This window comes from Saccopteryx bilineata, chromosome 4, assembly GCF_036850765.1.
Source record: "Saccopteryx bilineata isolate mSacBil1 chromosome 4, mSacBil1_pri_phased_curated, whole genome shotgun sequence".
Taxonomy (NCBI): domain Eukaryota; kingdom Metazoa; phylum Chordata; class Mammalia; order Chiroptera; family Emballonuridae; genus Saccopteryx; species Saccopteryx bilineata.
Genome location: NC_089493.1, coordinates 131,998,064 through 132,010,103, shown reverse-complemented (window position 1 = coordinate 132,010,103; position 12,040 = coordinate 131,998,064). Strand labels below are relative to the sequence as shown.

At 45.6% G+C, this 12,040-nt stretch overlaps 2 protein-coding genes across 5 annotated transcripts in view; one reads left to right on the top strand and one right to left on the bottom strand.

Moving 5' to 3' along the window:
• Positions 1–10,817, bottom strand: part of PEAK1 (pseudopodium enriched atypical kinase 1) — a 275,077-nt gene extending 264,260 nt beyond the window's left edge. The window contains exon 1 of the mRNA XM_066278295.1: positions 10,723–10,817. The gene's annotated coding sequence lies outside the window, so the exon portion shown is untranslated. The remainder of the gene's footprint in view (positions 1–10,722) is intronic.
• A 488-nt stretch (positions 10,818–11,305) lies between these two features.
• HMG20A (high mobility group 20A) overlaps positions 11,306–12,040 on the top strand; it is a 106,263-nt gene continuing 105,528 nt past the window's right edge. For all 4 annotated transcript variants that reach the window (XM_066278314.1, XM_066278311.1, XM_066278313.1 and 1 more), the window contains exon 1: positions 11,306–11,581. The gene's annotated coding sequence lies outside the window, so the exon portion shown is untranslated. The remainder of the gene's footprint in view (positions 11,582–12,040) is intronic.

The window sequence follows — 12,040 nt, the reverse complement described above, 5'->3', positions numbered from 1 at the left end:
GAGATATCAATATGAATACATGCTCATGTTTATATAGAGAAATAAATATAGGTATGTGTGGATATGTAGATTAGTACACATACATATAGTATATCTCGTAACTCTGTCCTCTAAGAACACTGAACAAGTGGCACCCCAGTAACAACAGGCACACCTAGCATCCAGATCTTAAACTCAAAATACCATTCTGTAATAAAAGGAACCAAGGTTTCTTGGGAAAAATACAAGATAAGCCTGATGCATCTAAGGGCTAGGAGCACGTCTAAAAGCCACAGAAGTCACCCTAAAAGAGTTCCCAATGGCCAAAGCTGGTATAATTTGGGCAACAGAATAATAATAGCATTAAGTAATACACCTAAGAATAAAATAAGTGACCATGAATTGGAACTGATATATAAGAATAGAAGGGACAAACCTTCCTTACAGAAGAATTCCAATTAATGAACAATGAGGAAAATGAAAAAGTACCTGTAGAATACCACAGCAGTAGTTACTGCAGGCAGCTCTGATGAATGCTAAAATTAGTGAGCAGAAACAGGATACTGGCAAAGCCTCAAAGTTATCTACCCTCAAAATATTTAGCAATTACTGTGGTGGTTTTAATATATATCCATAAATTGTTTAATACTCCTCCATCCAGGAAGTGGAGTATAATTCCCCTCCCCTTGAGTGTGGGTTGGACTTAGTGGCTTCCTGCTAACAAACAGCATATGGAAAGGGAAAAATACCTTTCCAGTGAAGAAACCTGGCATGTATCCCCCATATGATGTGATGAGACGAGCACTTCACTTCTGTGACATTCTCGCCCCAAAACTCATAACCCCAGTCTAATCATGAGAAAACAACAAACTGATACTGAGGAACACCCTATAAAACTGACCAGTAGTGTAAAAGTATTAAAAGACTAGGAAAGAATTCTTGGTCATACATTGGATGAGATAAAGGAGATTTAACAAGTAAAAGCAATGTTGTATCCTAGTTGAGGCAATGGAATGGAAAATTTTATTAGTGAGAAAAAGAAATGGTGAAATACAATTAAAATATGGAGATTGGTTGAAGCATTTGATCAGTGTTTACGTCTTAGTTTAATAAAATATACCTTCGTTAGGCCTGACCTGTGGTGGCGCAGTGGATAAAGCGTCGACCTGGAATGCTGAGGTTGCCAGTTCGAAACCCTGGGCTTGCCTGGTCAAGGCACATATGAGAGTTGATGCTTCCAGCTCCTCCCTTCTCTCTCTCTCTCTCTCTGTGTCTCTCCCTCTCCTCTCTAAAATGAATAAAAATAAATAAATAAATAAAATATACCTTCGTTATGTTAAGACATTAACATTAGGGGACACAAGGTGAAGGGTATATGGCAGTGGTACTTAAACAGAGCAAGTTTACCCCATGGGGGCATTTGGCAATGTCTGGAGACATTTACTTTTTTTGTTTGTTTGTTTGCTAGAGAGAGAGGGAGAAAGATGAGAAGTATCAACTTGTAGTTTTAACACTTTAGTTGTTGTTCATTGACCAGGGGGTTCCAGCCAAGCCAGCAACCATGGGATCATGTCAATAATCCCACGCTCAAGCTGGCAACCCCACACTCAAGCTGGTGAGCCTGTGCTCAAGCCACGGAGCCCATGCTCAAGCTGGTGACCTCAGGGTCTCGAGTCTGGGACCTCAGCCTCCCAGGTCAACGCTCTATCCAATGTACCACCACTGGTCAGGCTGGAGACATTTTCAGTTGTTACTAGTGGAAGGATGGTACTGGCATCCAGTAGATAGAGGCCAGGGGTGCTTGCTACTTAACACTCTATGGCACAGAGCAATTCCGACAACAAAGGATTATCCAGTCTTAAACGTCAATAGTGCTGAGTTTGAGAAAAAATGGCCTAAGGGAACTCTATGTACTATCTGTACAACTCTTCTGTAAATCTAAAATTTTAAAAGCAAAATGTTAAAAATAGATACCAGATGCAATCATTTCTCATCAATACCCTGCTCTAAGACACCAGTTTCTCTCAGCTGAATTTTTAAGAGCTTCCTAATTGGCCTTCTTTACTCTTTACCTACTTACACTATTTTCAACATAGTAGCTGCATGATGTTTTTGTTTACAGCAGGTACCTGATCATGTGTCATTCCTTTGCCCAAAACCCTAATGGTTCTCATCTCAGAGTGTGAACACCCACACCCTTAAAATGGCCTATAGGCTCCTATGTGTTCTGGACCCAGTTATCTCTCTGACTTCACCACCTTATACACTTCCAGTCATTCTAGTCCACACACTGGCCTCCCAAGTGCAGTTCTCCTTTAGGGCCAATGCAAAACATTTCTGTGCACCCTTACTTTCTTCAAATCTTTACTCACCTCTCTCCAAGTCCTTCCCAATCATCCTCTTTAAAATGCACATACCCCTGACATTCCTGTCCCTCTCTCCTACTTTATTTTTCTCCACATTATCTATCACCTTCTAATACAGTGATCCCCAACCCCCGGGTCGCAGACCAGTACCGGTCCGTGGGCCATTTTGGTACCAGTCCGCAGAAAAAGAATAAATAACTTACATTATTTCCGTTTTATTTATATTGAAGTCTGAACGATGTTTTATTTTTTAAAAATGACCAGATTCCCTCTGTACATCCGTCTAAGACTCACTCTTGACGCTTGTCTCATAAGTTCGACAATTATATTTAAAAATACCAGTTTTTACACCGGTCGCATAATTTTATTTTGTGCATTTATCCATCCTACCCTAAAGGCCGGTCCATGAAAATATTTTCTGACATTAAACTGGTCCGTGGCCCAAAAAAGGTTGGGGACCACTGTTCTAAAATACGATAGCAATAACTTTTATCAACTGATTGTCAGCACCAATTAAACACCAAAAGGAATCCCCAATTTGGAGTGCAGTTAAAAAAACTTCATTCAGTGCAAAACAGCTCAATTGTGATAGGAACAGCTAAGAAAACAGCACAGCTGTGAGGCAGCCCTGGGGCCAGGACTCTCCCCAGTTCTGCTCTGCTTCTTGCCCATCTGCTCTGACCTGTGCTCACGTGCTCTGCTGTGTTCCTGGGAAACATCTTCAGTGTTTCAGCTCAGCCAGGAAGATGCAGTCTTCAGACTCTGGTGGAAAGGGAATGTGCACTCTTATATGGACTCATGTGGTTTTTATGGATAAAAATCCCCACCCTCAGTCCCTGACTGGTCTATCCTCCTACAAATGAGGACTAAAAACCCTCACAGCTTGACTGATCCAAAAGGCATAGTGTTGATTGGTCAGAATGAAGTCACTGGTTAGTCAGAGCTGTGCAGTTTCAATTGGAAGGGGGAAAGCCTAATGGTTGAAATAGGACTCCAGAAACTCAAGGGCTGCTCAGATGGCAGGAACAGCACAGGCAGATCGCTTGGTGCAGGCTTCTCCCCAAAATGTAGTTTGTGTGAGAGCCCCCCGCCCCTGCCACATACAGAAATGGCTGCTAGGCTCTTGTTTGTTCATTTGTTTGTGAGGGAGGGTGGGTTGGTTGACTGATTGTTTGAGCCCAGTTAATCACTAGAAGCACTTTTTAGGTATCTTCTTTCTCAGCGTTCACACTTTCTTATTTTAATGTCTGTCTCACCCTCTTTAGAATGTAAGTTCCATGAGGGCAGTGGTTCTTGTCTGTTGGGTTCACTGTTATTGTTATATTATAACCTCTGCACCTATAACAATTCCTGGCACATATTTATTGTCCAGCAAACATTTGTTAAACGAATTCTATGTATCTGAAAGCCAAAATTAAATATCCTGGTGTTATTTCTACCACATTCCATCATTACTATATTTTCTCTCTTCTCTCCTTATTTAAGCAAATTCGGTTTGGAGAAGATAGAAGGGCTTTGGATCCTGGCTCCATCACTTGATAGTGTTTGTCTCTAGACATGTTAATCCTCAGTTTCTTCATCTGAAGAAGAATGACAAAGGAAGGACTATAAGGTTAATAACCTTTTAAAGATAGTGTCATGATGAGAAATAAGGCAGCAAAGTGTCTAGCACCAAGAAATACTCTATAAATAAAAGCTAATATTATTGCTTCCTCCTCACAAGTGAGCTCTTCAGCTTCACACTAACCTCTAGCCTTTCATGCCCTTCATTTTCCTGATTTAATTACCCCTTCCAGTCTTCCTGCTCATGATCTAGGCTGGACTCCAAAGTTCTTCATTTCAGGCAATCTTCAATATCATTAATTCCCTCAACCACCTGTTCTTCAAATATTTCTACCAAGCAGGAATCTGTAAAGTAGTGGTAAACAGCCTAGGCCCCAGCTGTTCATCTTACATCAAGGAAAATAAGCAGTACCTACCTTATGAGTCCTTGTGAGTTTCTTCAGTTACACCCAGGGTAATCACTGCTAGAGGATGCCAACCACACAACTGGTACAAGGTCTACAACCTCTAACACAGGGGTCCCCAAACTTTTTACACAGGGGGCCAGTTCACTGTCCCTCAAACCATTGGAGGACCAGACTATAAAAAAACTATGAACAAATCCTTATGCACACTGCACATATCTTATTTTAAAGTAAGAAAACAAAATGGGAACAAATACAATATTTAAAATAAAGAACAAGTAAATTTAAATCAAGTTGACCAGTATTTCAATGGGAACTATGCTCCTCTCACTGACTACCAATGAAAGAGGTGCCCCTTCTGGAAGTGCAGCAGGGGCCAGATAAATGGCCTCAGGGGGCCGCATGTGGCCCGCGGGCCGTAGTTTGGGGACCCCTGCTCTAACAGATCCTCAATACTGCTTAACAGTCCCTTTTTATTTTCCTAGTCATGCAGTCTACACCCATGCCTCTCCCCCCACTCCACTTGCTTAAAAGCTGTTATAAACTTACATTCTTTTTAAGACTCCGTCCATATTCCACCATGTTCCCCTTCACTCATAGCAAGTACTCAAAACTAATAGATAATTCATTCTCCTTCCTGCCTGTCAGTTATTTACAAACTTATTGACACTGCCTCCAGTTTCACCTTCCTTTCTGCTCACTGGAAAAGAAAAACTACTTCCTACCCAAGGCCAATTTCTCTACCTATGCATTGGAACCCATGCCCTCCTATTACCTCCAAATCCTCAGCTCGATCCATCACCTGTTTCCCCCTCTCCCTCTCCCATTCTCTCCCTTTGCAGGTTCAATTTCTCCCCTTCACTGGTTCTTTCCAATCCCACATAAACATGCCCCAAACTCTTAACTTAAAAACAGGGGAAGCAGGTAAAGGTTTCTAAATCTCCTGCATCTCCCATCCTCCACCTATGCTCTTTCTTTTCAGTCTTTTGTTGAAAATACTGTATTCCAATCAATTAGCTACACTTCTAACTTGTTATTCACTTTTCCAGCCCTTCAAATGACATCTTAATCAAGTCTTTATCTTACTTGGTCTTTTCATGGCAGGAAACAACGCTGATCACTCCTAGTCCATGCGTTATTCTCCCTCAGTTTCTATGTCAAATCTCTCATAGTTTCCCTTTTTCCTCTTTGATCTATCTGACACAGATAGTTGGCTTCTCTTCACTTGCCTGCCCCATTCAGTAGCTCACAACAGACATGTGGAAATCATCCTAAATCTTCATTCTATTCAACTCCATAATCTGATTATTTACTCCGTTCTGTTGATAATACTTCCTAAATCTCTCATACATTTAACCCCCTCTTCTACATCCCTCATCATGTCTCACCATGAATGGCTTCCTCACTGGTCTTGCTTCCAGTTTCGCCCCTCTATCCAGAATTCACTCACAGCCAATGATAGGTCTAAGATACAAACCTGATTCTATCATAGTATAATTTTTCCCCACTAAATTTCACAGCCTTCAAGATAAAATGAAAGCTCCTTAGCTCAGTTCACAAGGCATCAGTGATTTGGTTTCTTACCAATTTATCAGCCCCTGTTCTAAAACTGTGCTGTTCACCTGCGGCTACTGAATACCCAGTCCTTGAATGCGACTAGTCCAAATTGAGACGTTGTATAAACGTAAAAACATACCAAATTCTGAGGACTTAGTATTAAAAAGCAAACATCAACTATCTCAGTAATACTTTAAGTTGATCATATGTTGAAATGATGTATCAAGTTAAATAAAATACATTACTAAAATTAACCTTTTACTTTTAATGTAGTTACTAAAAGTAACTTAAATACATATGTGACTGTACATTTGACTTATACTTTTATAGGACAGCACTGGTCTAAAATGTCCTTTCCCTCTTCCTGACCCTAGGTAACTCCTATGTATTTTTGAAGATTAACTTAAGTATCCCACTACAATGTATTTCAGGACATTTCCCTACCCCCAAGAACCCAAGTCCTGGTCAAGTACCCCTCCTCTTCTCTGCTTCCATCCATAAGAGTCTGCTTATCGATGTCATAGAACACACCAAGTTGTAATTATTATCAGTTGTCTTCTACTAAACTATATGCTCCTTGTAAAAAGGGATATAATTCTACATGTACTCAGGGCCTACCACCATGTCCACCACTTAAAAGGCACTCCAAATATTTGTCAAACAAATGTGAACTATCTAATCCTGGACTGAAAGTTACTAGAATTTCCCCAAGGAAAACAAACCAGCAATGAAGAAGCCTAGACAGTCCCAAGAGCTCTCTAGTAATGAAAGGACTGGGGTGGCAGTGGGGAGTAGAAATTACAGTAGAGAACAGCAATGAGAAAATAAAGCTTGGGGTGGTGAACACACAATATACAGATGATGTATTACAGCAGTGGTCCCCAACCTTTTTTGGGCCACAGACCGTTTTAATGTCAGAAAATATTTTCACAGACCGGCCTTTAGAGTGTCACATGACCAAGACAAGCGTCAAGATTGAGTCTTAGACGGATGTAACAGAGGGAATCTGGTCATTTTTTAAAAATAAAACATCGTTCAGACTTCAATATAAATAAAGCGGAAATAATGTAAGTTATTTATTCTTTCTCTGCGGACTGGTACCAAATGGCCCGCGGACTGGTACTGGTCCGCAGCCCGGGGGTTGGGGAACCACTGTATTACAGAACTCTGCACTGGAAACCTACATAATTTTATTAACCAATGTCACCCCAATAAATTCATTTAAATAAAAAAAAGAAAAAAAAAAGTTCATCACATACACACATGCCTCTCATCTGGAAAAGAGAAATCTGCAGCAGTGATAAGGACCCATGAATTCATACTTGGCATGCCAGGGGCCACAGTTTGGTTCCTAAATTACTTGAACAACCCTTCCAACAAAACAGTATGATTTCACAGGTTCTGACACAAAGAGGTAGAGCCCAGCACCTGTCTCACTCAAACAGCATATCATTACAGTTAAATATCTCTCTCATGAAAAAATACTAGTCTCATGATGCTTCACCATGGAGCAATTTAGTAGAGTTATTATGTGAAATGTGCCAGAGCATGAATTTATAGCTGATGCTTATTTGGAAAATGTTGGCACAGCTGTATGTTAAAAAACATGTACACAAACAAGCAAATAAAAGTTTTTTATCTTTTTTTTTTTTTTTTTTAAATTTTTCTGAAGCTGGAAATGGGGAGAGACAGTCAGACAGACTCCCGAATTCGCCCGACAGGGATCCACCCGGCATGCCCACCAGGGGCGATGCTCTGCCCACCAGGGGGCTATGCTCTGCCCCTCCGGGCGTTGTTCTGTTGCAACCAGAGCCACTCTAGCGCCTGGGGCAGAGGCCAAGGAGCCATCTCCAACGCCCGGGCCATCTTTGCTCCAATGGAGCCTCGCTGCGGGATGGGAAGAGAGAGACAGAGAGGAAGGAGAAGGGGAGGGTGGAGAAGCAGATGGGCGCTTCTCCTGTGTGCCCTGGCCGGGAATCGAACCTGGGACTTCTGCACGCCAGGCCAACGCTCTACCACTGAGCCAACCGGCCAGAGCCGCAAATAAAAGTTTTTAAGCTCTCAGATACTTACATTACCATAAATGTGCAAAGATAAATGTTTATATGAATACACATAAAAACACAACCCAAGAACAATTTCTTTTTTTTTTTTTAAGAACAATTTCTTAATATGATTGTTGGGAACAGTTACGAAGTGGCATTATTTCTTTATGATCCTCACAGCAGACTCTTTTTTTTTTTTTTTTTTTCATTTTTTTCTGAAGCTGGAAACAGGGAGAGACAGTCAGACAGACTCCCGCATGCGCCCGACCGGGATCCACCCGGCACGCCCACCAGGGGCGATGCTCTGCTCACCAGGGGGAGATGCTCTGGCCATGTTGCGACCAGAGCCACTCAAGCGCCTGAGGCAGAGGCCACAGAGCCATCCCCAGCGCCTGGGCCATCTTTGCTCCAATGGAGCCTTGGCTGCGGGAGGGGAAGAGAGAGACAGAGAGGAAAGCCGGCGGAGGGGTGGAGAAGCAAATGGGCGCTTCTCCTGTGTGCCCTGGCCGGGAATCGAACCCGGGTCTTCCGCACGCTAGGCCGACGCTCTACCGCTGAGCCGACTGGCCAGGGCTCAGAGCAGACTCTTAATGAATTCCAACAGAATGTTAATGGGTACAAAAATTATCAAGAAATTTTCTCTGTACAGTCACTAAATAAAATGAATAGTCATGGTATCATAGCAGTTCAAAGCAATCTTAACATTTCCTTTCACCAAAACTTTTCTTCTCATCCTGGAACCCAGCCAAACACAAATGTCATCCCCCTTAATGGGGGGTAGGTGATGGAGAGGGAGACCACACATCAAAAACTTTAAAGAAGCCTGACCAGGCGGTGGCGCAGTGGATAAAGCGTCAGACTGGGATGCAGAGGACCCAGGTTCGAGACCCCAAGGTCGCCAGCTTGAGTGTGGGCTCATCTGGTTTGACCAAAAGCCCACCAACTTGAACCCAAGGTCGCTGGCTCCAGCAAAGGGTTACTCAGTCTGCTGAAGGCCCGCAGTCAAGGCACATATTTGAAAGCAATCAATAAACAACTAAGGTGTTGCAACGCGCAATGAAAAACTAATAATTGATGCTTCTCATCTCTCTCTGTTCTGTCTGTCTGTCCCTGTCTATCTTTCTCTCTGACTCACTCTGTCTCTGTAAAAAACAAACAAATAAATAAAATTTAAAAATATATATCATGCAAAAAAAACCCCAACTTTAAAGAAAATAATCTGACATTTTTTTCCTCAGCTAATATACTCATGTTAGTCTCCAAAATAAAGGCATGATAAACTATTTCCTCCACCTCTTCACTCCTGACAGCTATGGAAAGATGTTTGTTTTTTCACATAGCTTGTGCATTGGTCATAGCCAAAACTCACCAGCAATGGTAGGAACTGCTTCCATTGTTAGCTGCTAATGTCTGGGCTAAGGCTTCAACTCCCCATCTGAAGCCAAGAAAATGTGCCATACCTGCCATTACAGTTTACTAAACGAGTCACCGAAGGGAAGCGCCCGGCACTTGAAAAATAATTACGGTAGACGGAATTGAGCTGTTTGGAAACGCTGAGACTACAGGAGAAGCCATAGTGTAGAGGGGGATCCCAGGCTGCTAGTGCTTTCACCATCACGCTGCAGAGAGCAGTAAGGGTTCTTCGACAACACACACTGACTGCTACATCATTCCATTTATCAGGAAAAAAAGACTTTACGCCTCAACAAAAATCAGTAGGTGGGCACTGAACAGAATCCTCAAATCGGATGGAAAGCAACTCCAATTTAGCTAAAAGCTGACATACATCACCCAATCGCCTAAAAAATAGCCTTTATGTAAGTCTCCAAAGATTTCACTCCACGCATACTCTTAACACGTTTCACGGAGGCAGGAGAAAAATGCATTAGGTTTTCTACAGCAAAGCCAATAAAGATGAAATCTAATTTCCCTTTAACTCAACACCAGCCTTCCTACAGCTCCATTCCATGACGCTCAAACTCCTACTCTGGGACCTTAAAAATAACGACGATTGAAAGAAAGTAGCATCTCAGGGTGGGAGTGACCCTCCTCCCCGCTGCTCACGGCAGTCTCCAAGGCCGTCACAGGAAGAAAGGCGAAAGCAGCTGTCCGACGGGCGGTGCGGGCTGCGGGGACGAGGGGGGCGCAGGGGTGACGGGGGCGGCGGCGCAGCCGGCAGTTCTTCGGACCGGTCAAGGGCGCTGGGGAAGCGCACGGACCCACGGACCAGCCGCCTCAGCACACTCCCCACACCACCCGGCCGCAGCCCGCAGCCAACAAGCGAAGAGGGCCGGGCTCCGTCTGCGCCGGGGGCTCGGGGTGCTGGGGGAGCGGGGCCGGACGCCGCGCAGACTTAGCGGGAGCGTGAGGAGCCCTTCCCGTCTTGCCCTCCCTGCGCCGGCTCCCCCAGCCTGCGCTTCCCCGCAGCCTCCCGGCCGCGCCCGGGCCGTCCCCCGGCGCCACGGCCAACTTTCCCTCCTCTGGGGGGCGCCGGGCTGCCGGGGCCGCCGCCGGAGGAAGAGAAGACGGCGGCGGGAGCTGGGGAAGGCGGTGCAGTGCGGGGCGGCAAGGTCCGGGGACTCAGGGGCGCGGGGTGGCGGGAGCCGGAGAGCTCGCACCCGCCGGCCGCCCCAGCCCCCGCGTCTCCCCGCGCCCGCCGGGTCAACGCCCTCACCCCGCGACGACCCGGTCCCACAGCCCGGCGCGAAAGCAAAGAACGGATCCAACGCGGGCAGCCCTGCAGACCGTTATCTGAGGGGCGAACATGCTGCCGAGGTGACTACCATCTGCCGCCGTCCCGTCCCCTACCTGGTCACCGTGGCCACAGCAGCCGAGCTACTGACACAAGTAACTAACTCCTCGACCTCGCCGCGTCGAGCGCGCGCTCCCGGCCGCCAGGCCGCCCGGCGCCCTCCGCCCGTGCGCCCCGCCCACCCGCGCGCGTGCACCGCACAGCTCCTGCAGGAACGAGCGTGCACGCGCACGCGACTCTCCCTCCGCTTCGCGGAAGCAGTCGTTGGGCTCCGCCTCTCGCGTTCCTACCCCAATGGGGTGAAACCTAGCGGGCTTCTGATTGGCTCAGGAGGGCGAGACGACTAGAACCCGGGGCGAGGTGGAGGGAAACTTCAGTTCAATCAAGTTCCTGAGAAGGGATATTCTGTGTTGGCCCGTTTGGGTGTTAATATTTGGATCTGTTGACTGAGTTTGCCGACCACTGCCCTAGACCCTCGGTCAGCCTGCCGTGGAACACAGAACTTGCGTTCTCAGAGGCGCCAGTAGACAGTAGTCGCCAATGTCAGTCCCAATATTCCCCGAAGGCCTACAGCAGTGAAAAACACTACATCCCCCAGAAGGCTCTGCGAACGTGCCACTCGCTTGCGTGATCACGCAGGCCTCTTTGCCGCATTGGGACAAAATAATCCCTTCGTTTCTCTGGAGGGGTCAGGCGAAATATTGCGCTCTTCTCACCGAAACGAGTCTGTGTTATTGCGGTAACAGAAGGTGGTTAAGAGAGTAGATAAACGGAAAGAACGGACATTAAAAAAAAAAAATGAAGCACTGCGGAGGAATTTATGTCCAGCTGTGAGACGCCGACGCAGAGTGAATGCGTCTAAGAGGGAGCTCAAAGAATTGTCCTCTGTGCACTGCCGGCTTCTGTCATCAGCAGGTCAGTAAGCTAGGCGACGTTGCGGGCGGCCGCAGCACAGGTGCCTTCCACTCTTTTGCTGTTGTTAATTGTTTTGTCTCCATTTGAGGCCGACTGAATGGAGGCCTCTGACTTCCGTTTGGGGGAGGGGAGGAAGGCCGCCCTCGCGGAGGTGGTGACACAACTCATTTCCTTTAAGGCGTGGTGATGTTGCACGGTGGCCCACCCACTTCCTGTGCTGACTGGGGTTGGAAGAGGTGGTGCTTGGTGCCATTTGCGCCGACCATGTTGTAACGTTTGAGGGATTGTGTTTCTGAAAAGTTTGGTTTCTGCACCTATTTGTGCTGCTGATAACAACCCTGCATGCAGTCAGAATGTTCGTGCGGTTTCAACGTGCAACATGGACAATTTTCTCTTCGGCAGCATTTTCTTAATGCGTTCTTCAAAGAAGTCCAAACCCCTTATTAAAAATTCTATGTG